This window comes from Eriocheir sinensis, chromosome 11 (assembly GCF_024679095.1).
Source record: "Eriocheir sinensis breed Jianghai 21 chromosome 11, ASM2467909v1, whole genome shotgun sequence".
In the NCBI taxonomy this organism is placed as follows: Eukaryota; Metazoa; Arthropoda; class Malacostraca; order Decapoda; family Varunidae; genus Eriocheir; species Eriocheir sinensis.
The window spans coordinates 1232021-1244724 of NC_066519.1; positions in this window are offsets into that span (position 1 = coordinate 1232021).

Below are 12704 nucleotides of genomic sequence, written 5' to 3' on the forward strand. Positions count from 1 at the left end.
TTTGTTTAACTATTTTTTTTTGTCTCGGTGAGAGTTGGGTTTTATTTTATTTGTTTAACTATTTTTTTTTTGTCTCGGTGAGACTTGGGTTTTATTCTATTTGTTTAACTATTTTTTTTTTGTCTCGGTGAGAGTTGGTTTTTATTAATTTTTATTTACTTTTTTTTGTCTCGGTGAAAGTTGGTTTTTATTAATTTTTATTTACTTTTTTTTGTCTCGGTGAGAGTTGGTTTTTATTATTTTTTTTTTTTTTTTTGTCGGTGAGAGTTTTTTTGTTTTTTTTTTTGTTTTTTTCCTTTTTTTGTCTTGGTGTTTTTTTTTTTACTTTTTTTTTTGTCTCGGTGAGTTTTCTTTTTTTTGTACTATTTTTTTCTTGTCTCGGTGAGAGTTAGTTTATTTTTTGTTGTTTTACTTTTTTTTTTGGATTTTTTTTGTCTCGGTGAGAGTTTTTTTTGTTGTTGTTTTACTAATTTTTTGGATTTTTTGTTTTACTATTTTTTTATATTTTTGTCTCGGTGAGAGTTGGGTTTTAGTTTCTTTGTTTTACTATTTTTTGGGATTTTTTTGTTTTACTATTTTTTTTTGTCCCGGTGAGAGTTGGGTTTTAGTTTCTTTGTTTTACTATTTTTTGGGATTTTTTTGTTTTACTATTTTTTTATTTTTTTTGTCCCGGTGAGAGTTGGGTTTTAGTTTCTTTGTTTTACTATTTTTTGGGATTTTTTTGTTTTACTATTTTTTTATTTTTTTTGTCCCGGTGAGAGTTGGGTTTTAGTTTCTTTGTTTTACTATTTTTTTTAGATTTTTTTGTCTTGGTGAGAGTTGGATTTTTTTTTTGTTTTACTATTTTTAGGATTTTTTTGTCTCGGTGAGAGTTGGATTTCATTTTTTTTTGTTTTACTATTTTTTAGGATTTTTTTTGTCTCGGTGAGAGTTGGGTTTTATTTTTGGTTTTACAATTTTTTGGATTTTTTTTAGTCTCGGTGAGAGTTGGGTTTTAGTTTTTTTTGCTTTACTTTTTTTTTTTTTGGTGTTTTATTTTCAGTTTTTTGAAGATTTCTTGTCTTCGTGAGTTTTTTTTTACTTTTTTGTTTTTCATTTTTTTTGTCTCGGTTCTTTGTTTTTGTCTTGAGGTTGGGTTGATTTTTTTGTTTGATTCTTTGTTTTACTTTTTTTTTTTACTGTTTTTCAGATTTTTTGTTGATTTTTTGTTTTACTATTTTTTTATATTTTTTTGTCTTGTTGGATTCACTTTTTTATATTTTTTATGATCTTTTTTTTTTTGTCTCGGTGAGTTGTTTTTTTATTATTTTATTTTTCTACTTTTTTTTTGTTTGGTGTCTCGGTGATTTTTTTTCTTTACTTTTTTTTTTTGTTTTTTTGTCTCGGTGAGTTTTTTCTTTTACTATTTTTTTTTTTTATGTCTCGGTGAGAGTTGGTTTTTAGTTTTTTGTTTTATTTATTTTTTTTTTTTTTATTTTTGTCTCGGTGAGAGTTGGGTTTTATTATTTTTTCCTTTGGATTTTTTGTCTCGGTGAGAGTTGGGTTTTATTATTTTTTGTTTTACTATTTTTTTGAAATTTTTGTCTCGGTGAGAGTTGGGTTTTATTTTTTTTTTGTTTGGATTTTTTGTCTCGGTGAGAGTTGGGTTTTATTATTTTTTGTTTTACTATTTTTTTGAAATTTTTGTCTCGGTGAGAGTTGGTTTTTTTTTAGTTTTGTTTTACTATTTTTTGGAATTTTTGTCTCGGTGTGAGTTGGGTTTTATTATTTTTGTTTTACTATTTTTTTGGAATTTTTGTCTCGGTGAAAGTTGGGTTTTAGTTTTTTTGTTTTACTATTTTTTTGGTGTTATTTTTAGTTTTTTTGTAGATGTTTTGTCTTGGTGAGGTTTTTTTACGGCTTTTTATTTTTCATTTTTTTGTCTCGGTTCTTTGTTTTGTCTTGAGGTTGGGTTGATTTTTTTGTTTGATTTTTTGTTGTACTATTTTTTTGGATTTTGTTTTTAGTTTTTTTTGTTTTACTATTTTTTAGATTTTTTTGTAGATTTTTTGTTTTACTATTTTTTTTTTTTTGTCTTGTTGGATTTACTTTTTTATATTTTTTAGGATTTTACTTTTTTTTTTTGTCTCGGTGAGAGTTGGTTTTGATTTTATTAAATTTTTTTTTTGTTTGTTTTTTGTCCGAGTTTTTTTGTTTTTTTTGTTTTACTATATTTTGTCTCGGTGAGATTTTGGTTTTATTTTTTTTCATATTCTATTTTTATTTTTTTGTCTCGGTGAGAGTTGGGTTTTAGCTTTTTTTTTCTTTTTTCTTTTTTTTTTTTTTGTTTCGGCGAGAGTTGGGTTTTAGCTTTTTTTTTTTTTTTGTCTCGGTGAGAGTTGGGTTTTCGTTTTTTTTTCATATTTTTTTGGATTTTTTTTGTCTCGGTGAGAGTTGGGTTTTAGTTTTTTTTCATATTTTTTTATATTTTTTTTGTCTCGGTGAGAGTTGGGTTTTAGTTTTTTTTCATATATTTTTATATTTTTTTTGTCTCGGTGAGAGTTGGGTTTTATTATTTTTCATATTTTTTGGGGTATTTTTTGTCTCGGTGAGAGTTGGGTTTTAGCTTTTTTTCATATTTTTTTATATTTTTTTTTGTCTCGGTGAGAGTTGGGCTTTATTTTTTTTCATTTTTTTTTTTTTTTTTTGTCTCGGTGAGAGTTGGGCTTTATTTTTTTCATATTTTTTTATATTTTTTTTTTGTCTCGGTGAGAGTTGGGTTTTATTTTTTTTCATATTTTTTTATTTTTTATTTTTTGTCTCGGTGAGAGTTGGGCTTTATTTTTTTTCATATTTTTTTATATTTTTTTTTGTCTCGGTGAGAGTTGGGTTTTATTTTTTTTCATATTTTTTTATATTTTTTTTTGTCTCGGTGAGAGTTGGGCTTTATTTTTTTTCATATTTTTTTATATTTTTTTTTGTCTCGGTGAGAGTTGGGTTTTATTTTTTTTCATATTTTTTTGGATTTTTTTGTCTCGGTGAGAGTTGGGTTTTACTTTTTTTTTTGTTTTACCATTTTTTTGTTATTTTTTTGTAGATTTTTTGTCTTGGTGAGTTTTTTTTACTCTTTTTTTTATTTATTTTTTGTCTCGGTTCCTTGTTTTTGTCTTGAGGTTGGGTTGATTTTTTTGTTTGATTTTTTGTTGTACTATTTTTTTGGATTTTGTTTTTAGTTTTTTTTGTTTTACTATTTTTTTTATTTTTTTGTAGATTTTTTGTTTTACTATTTTTTTTACTTTTTTGTCTTGTTGGATTTACTTTTTTATATTTTTTTGGATTTTACTTTTTTTTTGTCTCGATGAGAGTTGGTTTTGATTTTTTTTGTTTTATATTTTTTTGTTTGTTTTTTGTCCGAGTTTTTGTTTTTGTTTTTTTGTTTTGGTTTTATTTTTTTTTAATATTCTATTTTTATTTTTTTGTCTCGGTGAGAGTTGGGTTTTAGCTTTTTTTATATTTTTTCTTTTTTTTTTTTGTTTCGGCGAGAGTTGGGTTTTAGTTTTTTTTCATATTTTTTTATATTTTTTTGTCTCGGTGAGAGTTGGGTTTTAGCTTTTTTTTTATATTTTTTTATATTTTTTTGTCTCGGTGAGAGTTGGGCTTTATTTTTTTTTCATATTTTTTCATATTTTTTTTTGTCTCGGTGAGAGTTGAGTTTTAGTTTCTTTTTGTTTTCATATTTTTTTGGATTTTTTTTGTCTCGGTGAGAGTTGGGTTTTATTTTTTTCTGTTTTACTATTTTTTTGGATTTTTTTGTCTCGGTGAGAGTTGGGTTTTACTTTTTTTTTGTTTTACCATTTTATTGTTATTTTTTGTAGATTTTTTTACTTTTTTTTTCATTTTTTTTTGTCTCGGTTCCTTATTTTTGTCTTGAGGCTGGGCTGATTTTTTTGTTTGATTTTTTGTTTTACTATTTTTTTGGATTTTTTCGTCTCGGTGAGAGTTGGTTTTGAATTTTTTGTTTTATTATTTTTTGGGATTTTTCATTTTTTTGTCTCTGTTGAGATGATTTTTATTTATTTTTTATTTTTTAGGGTTTTACTATTTTTTACATTTTTTTTTATGTTGATGTTGAGTTTATTTTTTTAAGATTTTTTTTGCTTTACTATTTTTTTATTTTTTTCTTCTTTTTTTGTCTTGGTGGTGAGTTTTTTTTATTTTTTTATTTTAGGTTTTTAGTATTTTTTGGATTTTCTGTATATTTTTTTTTCATTTTTATTTTGGTGTTGAGGAGGAGGAGGAGGAGGAGGAGGAGGAAGAAGAGGAGGAGGAGGAGGACGAGGAGAGCTTGAATTCGGCGCTGCATCGCTGCAGAGTCTCAGGAGCCGGTGGCACTGCTTTGGTCATCTCCGAGTTGCTGAACCTTCCGCCTACAGGAACACGACCAGCAGCACGCCTACAGGAACACGAGACTACAGCAGCACGCCCACAGGAACACGAGACACAGCAACAGCACGCCCACAGGAAACAAATTATCGACTACAGCAGCACGCCCACAGGAACACGGGACTAAGGTGCAGTATCGCCTCCAGCAGCACGGCCCACAGGAACTGGGAACTTTGACTACAGCAGCACGCCTTACAGGAACACGACTACAGCAGCACGCTTCCACAGGAACACGACCACAGCAGCACGCCCACAGGAACACGACTTCACAGCAGCACGCCCACAGGAACACGAGACCACAGCAGCACGCCTTCACAGGGAACACGACCACAGCAGCACGCCTACAGGAACACGAGAGACTACAGCAGCACGCCTTCCACAGGAACACGACTACAGCAGCACGCCTACAGGAACACGACTACAGCAGCACGCCTACAGGAACACGACTACAGCAGCACGCCTACAGGAACACGACTACAGCAGCACGCCTACAGGAACACGTCTACAGCAGCACGCCTACAGGAACACGTCTACAGCAGCACGCCAACAGGAACACGTCTACAGCAGCACGCCTACAGGAACACGACTACAGCAGCACGCCTACAGGAACACGTCTACAGCAGCACACCTCGTCTTTAGGCTCTTTCCGCCAACAGGAACACGACTACAGCAGCACGCCTCGTCTTTAGGCTCTTTCCGCCAACAGGAACACGTCTACAGCAGCACACCTCGTCTATAGGCTCTTTCCGCCAACAGGAACACGTCTACAGCAGCATGCCTCGTCTTTAGGCTCTTTCCGCCAACAGGAACACGTCTACAGCAGCATGCCTCGTCTTTAGGCTCTTTCCGCCAACAGGAACACGTCTACAGCAGCACACCTCGTCTATAGGCTCTTTCCGCCAACAGGAACACGACTACAGAAACTCGCCTCCCTCTCAGTCTCTTTCCAGCAATCAGAACACGAGTACGAGAGCTCGCTGCATCTCCATCCCCCTGCCCCGGGTATACACAGCAAGGACGGAGACGAGGCCTTCAGCCCTTCAGTCTTTTCCTGACGTCAGGCGAGATGGATGTGGCTCACCGTCTCCCTGTCCTCTCACGGCAAAGCGGCAGTTCCCTATGTGTGTGTATGTGGAAGCAGCCTGTTGGACCTCCCCGGGACGCCTTCCCAGTTTTGGTTCACCCCCCTCCAGCGTTTCCTACCTATAGGCAGTGTTGGGATTCAGCACGTCACCTCGGATTTGCATATTCGGTTTTAGGAAGCTCGGAGTTGACATTGCACCCCCCCGAGTCTAGAGTTGGTTGGCACACAGCCTGAGTTAACGCGATCCTACACACACACACACACACACACACACACACACACACACACAACGTAGTGTTCTACATAAGGGATTCCCGCTTTTCTTGGTTCGTCTTCGCATTCCTGCTCCTCTCCCTCCTCCTTTTCCTTCTCATCTGCCTCCTCCTCCTCCTCCTCTTCCTCCTCCTCCTCCTTCTCTTTTGATCTATTCCCTTTTCTTTCTCTTCCTCCTCCCCATTTCCCTCTTTTCGTATTCGTCTTCCTCCTCCTCTTCTACATCTTCCTCTTCTTTTTACTCCTTTTCTCAATCTCCAGTTGTCTCCTCCTCCTCCTCCTCCTCCTCTACGTCTTCTTTTTCTTCTTTTACTTCTTCTTCTTCTTCTTTTCTTCCTTCTTTTCTTCTAATCTTACTCTTGTTCTCTCTCTTCTTGCAACTACCTCCTCCGCTTCCTCCTCCTCCTCCCTTTCTCCTTCATTTCTTCCTTTTCCTTTCGCGAGCTTTTTTTAGCTTCTCTTTCTCTTTCCTCCCTTCTTCTGAGAGCGCCCTTCTTCTTCTTTGATCTTTTCTTCCTCCTTTCTGTCTTCTCTCCCTCCTCCTCCTCTTCCTTCTTTTCTTCTACTCTTTTAACACGCACGATCATCATATAATCTACATTTCCTCCCCCTCCCTTCTTTAGCTCTCTTCCCTCCTCCCTCCCTCTTCCTCCTTTCTGCCTATTCTTCTTCTTCTTGCTTATTTCCTTCTTATTTCTCCCTTCTTCTTTCTCTCTTATCACTACTTCCTTTCAATTTTCTCCTCCTCTTTCTCCCTTCTTTTTATCTCTCTCTCTTCTCTCTCTCCTTTTAATATTATTTCTCCTCTTTCTCCCTCTTCTTCTTTCTCCTTCCTTGCTCTATACACGCAGGATATTGTCTGCGTGTTCTGATTTTTCTTTTTCTTTCTCAGCAACAGCACCCGTTACAAAGGCAAGGAATCCCAAGTCACCTGTGACGTCAGTATCAAGTTCAAGCCCGCCAGTTTGAACGGGTATAAATGACCTAGCACGGAGGAGTGGATACACAACCCAGGCAAGTGAAAGTATGAAGATTGGATGTTTGAATGTGAGAGGTTGGGTGTGGGCAAACCGAGTGACACATGAGTAAGGAACTGGATGAATGGAAGTATGATATAATAGGCTTGACTGAGACACACCTTCCTGAGAGGCGACGTGGCAGACTGAGAGGGGAGTGAGTATGTGATGATTAAGCAAGGAAAGAAACAGGAGACTATGGGAGTGATAAGCGTAGCCTTCTCCACTCGCAAAAATGATGAATCTGAAGGTGGAGAGCATTAGATGTAGGTACAGTGCTAGCAGTGAAGATGTATTGGCTGTGAGGTGGAATGCAAGAAATAAAAAAGGGCAGACTAGAAGAGTAGTAATGGTTGTTGTGGGGTAGTATGACTGTAGAAGGTGAAAGAGCAGTAAGGGAAAACAGGGGAAAGTACAATATTCTTAGAAGAAAGTTGCTAGAGAGAGCATGCAGGAGAGAGAGTGATTGTTGTGGGTGATATGGAATGCACATACAGGTATGTTAGGTGAACGTATAAATCGGAATGGAGAAATGCTAGCTGAGTTTGTAAGGAGATGAACTTCAGAGAACTCTGGAATGGAAACTCTGGCTGAGGGACGTGTGACCTGGAGTGCAAGAAATCAGGAGTCTGCGATTGATTAAGTGTACTGGTAAATGGGAGAATGCAAAAAGGGAATGTGTTCCCAAGAGTGGATAGATGAAGAGGGAATGATTGATATTGTGTCTGACCATAATATGTTGGACCGTGGAGTGCGGGCTGAATCGGTAGAAATGAAATGAAAAGAAAAGGACAGGAAGAGCAGGCTATAGAAGAAGTGGAGACTGAGAGATGTAGGGTGGGAAAATTTTTCAGGTAGACTTGAGGAAAGAAATTGGGAGCTGTAGTAGTTTGAATGATGTGGACTGCTTTGAATGAAAGTTGCCTGTAGAGAATGTGAGAGGAGCTGCAGTCCAAATATGTAGGGGTATGTGAGAACGAATGGTAGAAAGCGTAAGGAAACCGTCTCGCAGGGAACGATGATATTGGGACAGCTAGGAAAGAACGAAAGAGGACTAAATAGACTGTGTAGACTTTAATGAGGAGAAGGAGGCAAGGAAAGCGAAGAAGCTGAGGGTGAATACCAGAATGCATGGGAAAGCTTAAGGGAGACACCAACGACTGGGACAAAGCTGGAAGATCATGAGTGCAAAGGTTCAGGTGAAAGAAGTGTGATTCAGACCCTGAGAGAGAAGGGCTTGAGGGGAGGTCGTGAGGGTATAGGATTCCTGAGAGGTGAGGAGGATGAGTGACAGTGAGAATGGAAAGTCTGAAGGTGAATGGTGAAAAAAATTACAGATAAGGAGGAAAATGAGGGAGACAATTAGGGAGTTTTGGGAAGAAATAGGAGGAGTAGGGAAGTATTTGGGTGTGGGGAGAGAAGGATGTGACTATGGAGAGGAAAGATGCAAATGAGCTGAATGAAAGGATCAGTAGGGGAGTGAGGTTGAGAGATGTGAAAAGACAGAAGAATGGTGGCAAGGCAGGACCACAGATGAGATCCCTGTATGAGTTGTATAAAAATGGAGGTGAGAAGGTGATTGAGGAGGATGTGACTGAGTTATTCAACCAGGTATGGGGTTAAAGAAGAGAGTGCCAAGTAATGGAATGAATGTAGAGTGACTCTTGATCCACAAGGCGGCGGGCATAAGAGTAAGCAGGAATTAAAGAACTATAGGCCAATCTCTCTGGTAAAACTCACAGAAAAAATTCTTAGTGCTGTGTTGGAATGAAAGGTTGTGTAAATTTGATTGAGAGTGCCAGGGTGCTGGGTGAGGAGCAGAACGGATTCCGAGTGGACAGTATGAGCAGAAGATAATATGTTTGTTGTAAATGAGCTGATTGAAAGGGAAAAAGAGAGAGGGAGGGAAATCTGTACTTTAGCTTCCTAGATATAGGAGAAAGCCAGGGACAGGGTGAATAGGAGATGTATATGCAGAGTGCTTGAAAAAGTTGGGCTGAGGATAAGATTGTACAATATAATTAGAAGTATGTATGTAGGTACAAGAGCAAAGTATAGACTAGTGGATCTAGAGACAGGTTGGGTGAAGAGTGAAAGAGGAGGAGATTGGCTGACATTATCACTAAATATTATTTTCTAGCTTTTCTAATAGAGGAATTAGCAGTCAGAATGAGGAGAATGAATGCAGGAGGAGAATTGGAGAGGATAAAGTGTGTTGTTGTATGGATGATGTGGTGGTTATGAGTGAGTCTGCTGAAGAACCACAGAGTTCCTACGTGGTAGGGGTTATGGAAGGGATTTTGGGGTTAGGTTTGCAGTGAGAAGAGCAAAGCACGATAGTGAATAGTCAGAGGATGAGAGAGAAACAACTTGAGACTGAAGGGATGAGTTGAACAGTATTTGAAGAATACAAGTATCTAGGTGTGGATGGAGGTAATGGATGCGGTGCAGGGCCAAGGAATGTAAAAGATAAGTATGGCAAAAACCAGTGGTAGGCTGTTTAGGGAGTGCAGCGAGGATGAGAGCGAGTGTTATGATGTCATCCGTGAGGTTTGGAAGAGTGTGGCTGTTCCGAGCATTATATGGAATGGATGTGATGACATGGAATGACAGTGAGATACAAAATTGGAAGTGGAAGAATAGGGTAGCAAGATGGCAATTGAATGCAATCAAGGTTGTGGCAGTAGAGGCTCTTAGGGGAGCATGGATGGAGCATGTTTAGGGAAAAGACTAGTAAAGGTAACCTTGAGATATAAAGTGAGACTGAAACAAATGGAGGATGCAAGATTAGCAAGGAAAGAGCATTTGTGGAGTATAAGAGATGGTAAATGTATAAATGTAAGGAATGATAGACAGGAATGTTATGTTAAGTAGGTGGGTGTACTGACCCTTTGAAGATAGAGAGAATAAGCTTGAATGAGAATAACAAACAGAAATGGAGAGGGGTTTGAGGATGTAAGAAAAGTAAGAATGTGAGCAGATATATGTTAAAGATGAGGGATTGAGCAAGTGGAAGAATGAGATGAAAGAAAGGAAACTTCCTCGACTGGTATAGGAGAAAGAGGCCCTGGAAGTGTGTGAGGTGTGTGGTATGAGGGAAGCCTGGGAGGTGATCTTTCTTCGTGCTAGAGTGCAGTGTCTGGATGAATGCAAGGAACTATAGATGTCTGAGTCCCGCAGCAAAGTGTGCCAGATGTGTGATAGGGGTGTGGACGACTGTGCAGCGCTGTAGTGTTGAATGCAAGAAGTATGACAGGGAGAGAACGAAGATGATGTATGTTTTGAGCGAGATGACGTGGAGTAAATGGGAGGACTGAAGGGTGGATGGTGCTGCTGCTAGCTCCAGTGGAGAGACGAGGACGAGTGATTGGAGGCAGTGAGCAGCGTTCTTGAATGGCATGTGGCAAGATGTAGGAATGATATCTTGCCCTGAGAACATTGACTGCATGTTTTTTTTGTTTTCTCTTCACAGGGAGTTGCTGATACAAAGGCCTGGCTGGGGAGAAACTTGTTTCACCCAGACATATCAAGATCAAGATCAAGAACGTCTTAATTCCAACATCCTCATATCAATTCAGGTATTTTACGCTATTTTAGAGTTTTGACATGAAAGTGCTCCAGCTCAAGGGCAGTGCCGGCAAGTACGGAGACTCTCAGTGCCTCTTCTGTTGGTGACAATGGCAGCCTTAAGTGTTTGCCAAATGTGTTGAGGAGGGAAAAGGTAAGTGAGCTTACCTTTGTCAGTGGGACACAACTCTGCAGCAGTTATGGCGCGCTACCAGATTGTTCTGTAGGCGTTGTGTTGTGTCCGTGTTTGGGAGTGTACCAAGCAACCCGCAGCAGTGTTATGGCGGCAGCCACCAGGCTGTTCTTGCAGGTTGTGTTGTAGTGTGTGTCCAGGCTGGAGGGAAGAACACAACCCTGCAGTGAAAAAGGCATGGTGGCCAACAGGTTGTTCCCAGGCGTTGTGTTGTGGTGTGTGTCCAGTCGGGGAGGAGGCAACCCCTGCAGTGGTGTGGGCGCACAGTTGTTCTGGCATGCCAGGTTGTGGGTGTGTGTCCAGTGTCGGAGGGAGGGACACAACCCTGCAGTAAGCTATAAAAAAAAGCCATCGTGGTTGTTCTTCATGCCAGGTTGTGGTGTGTGTCCAGGCCGGAGGGAGGGACACAACCCTGCAGTGCTATGGCTGCGCCACCAGGTTGTTCTTCAGGCGCTGTGTTGTGTGTGTGTCCAGGCTGGGAGGAGGGACACAACCCCTGCAGCAGGTTATGGCGGCGGCCACCAGGTTGTCTTCAGGCGCTTGTGTCAGCAACCTAGCTTAATGTGTATTGCAATTAAAACGTATAGGTTGGCGCGGGGACTTGAAAACATATAGTAGATAGTTACACTTCGGTCAATTCTATGGTTTCACCAACCAACGATTTTCTGCTGTGGTTTGCGCTTTGTTTAAGACAGATGGTGAATTGCATTGTAACGGTCCGAATGTGAGGAACGAGAGAATGTGAGTAAGCCAGTGAGTGAAGAGTGAGTAAGTGGAGCGTAGTGGGAGCAAGAGTGAGTGAATGAGTGAAAGTGAAATGGGTAGCTGAGGAGTTGTATCAAGGTGTTAGAGAAGGTACGTTTGAAATGTAATGAGTTGAATATATGAACGAAGTTACTGAACTCATCTCAGAGCCTCGAATCTCTAAGAAACCAATAACTAGTTAGTTAGGGGTAGGGTTTGATTGTAATGCCGAGAGGGAGTCAGTAAGAAAGGGGAGGAGCTAGCGAGGAGCAGAAAGTAGAAGAAGCGAGGGCAAGGAGACCCACGAGTCAGTGAGGAGGAAGGACGAGAAGCGGGTAGACTTGAGGGGAGGCAAGCACCACTCTGCAGAAAGCCAGAAGCTTGAGGACGCACACCACCCACTTGCCTGGCTGTGGGAGTATGGCTAGCAGGAGACGAAAGCAGCAGCCCTAGCTTTAGGAAAGGCAGCGAAGCTGGAGTTGGAGCTGAGAGCCGTGTCCACCTCCACCTCAGCCCCCCTGAAAAAAAAACCACCCACGGCTCAAGGCGGGGTGAGACGGATCTACAGGATGGAATCCCAAGGGCGGGGTAACCTGCCCTCGACTGTCCCAAATGAATACCACTGCCCCAAGTTGCTCCCTCTTACATCAAAGGGCGCCCGCTTTCATACCACCCTCGAGTCAGCTTCCATCTCTACATACATCAAGCGGGCGCCTGGCCTGTCCAGCACCAGGATCCCACGATTCCCATCACCGTGGACGCCCTCTGCCGAGCCCGGTCACACCAGCTCCTCCTCCTCCTCCGCATCCAGCAACCAAGCAGAGCTAAGTGGCTCTGTGGGCCCCCAAATCTCCCCTTGCAGCCAGAAGTTAGTTAAATGAGGCCTACAGCCTGTCGGGTCATCTATTTTTTTCCAAGGATTTTATTAGCACTGCTTAACCTTAGCAAAACCAAATACATATTTATAGAGTAACCTTACTGAGTGTTACTATTTATTTGCTTGCTGCTCATTGGAAATTACTGAACCATACATCCCCTCCATAGTAAGCATTATCACCATCCAGTTTCATCGTTGTCTCAAAAGTGGTTCCCCACAGAAACCTCCCACCTCCATAATTAACCACATTGCTAACGCTCTTTCTGGTCACAAACTTTCGAACGAGTGTTCACTTGTCCTGAGGCCTTAATATCCGGGACCAGTCAGCCGAGAACTACCACGCTACCACATACCATTCATCACCCTAGTGGTTAATGCAATCAAGTGGATAGCTTATTTATTTAATTTATTAATATTTTTTTTTCTCTATTTCAACGCTACAGCATGATTTTTTGTACCCATTTCCGCTTTAAATGTCTTCTTCGAGTTATGCCTCTTTCGGGTTATGCCTATCCCTTCCCAAACGAT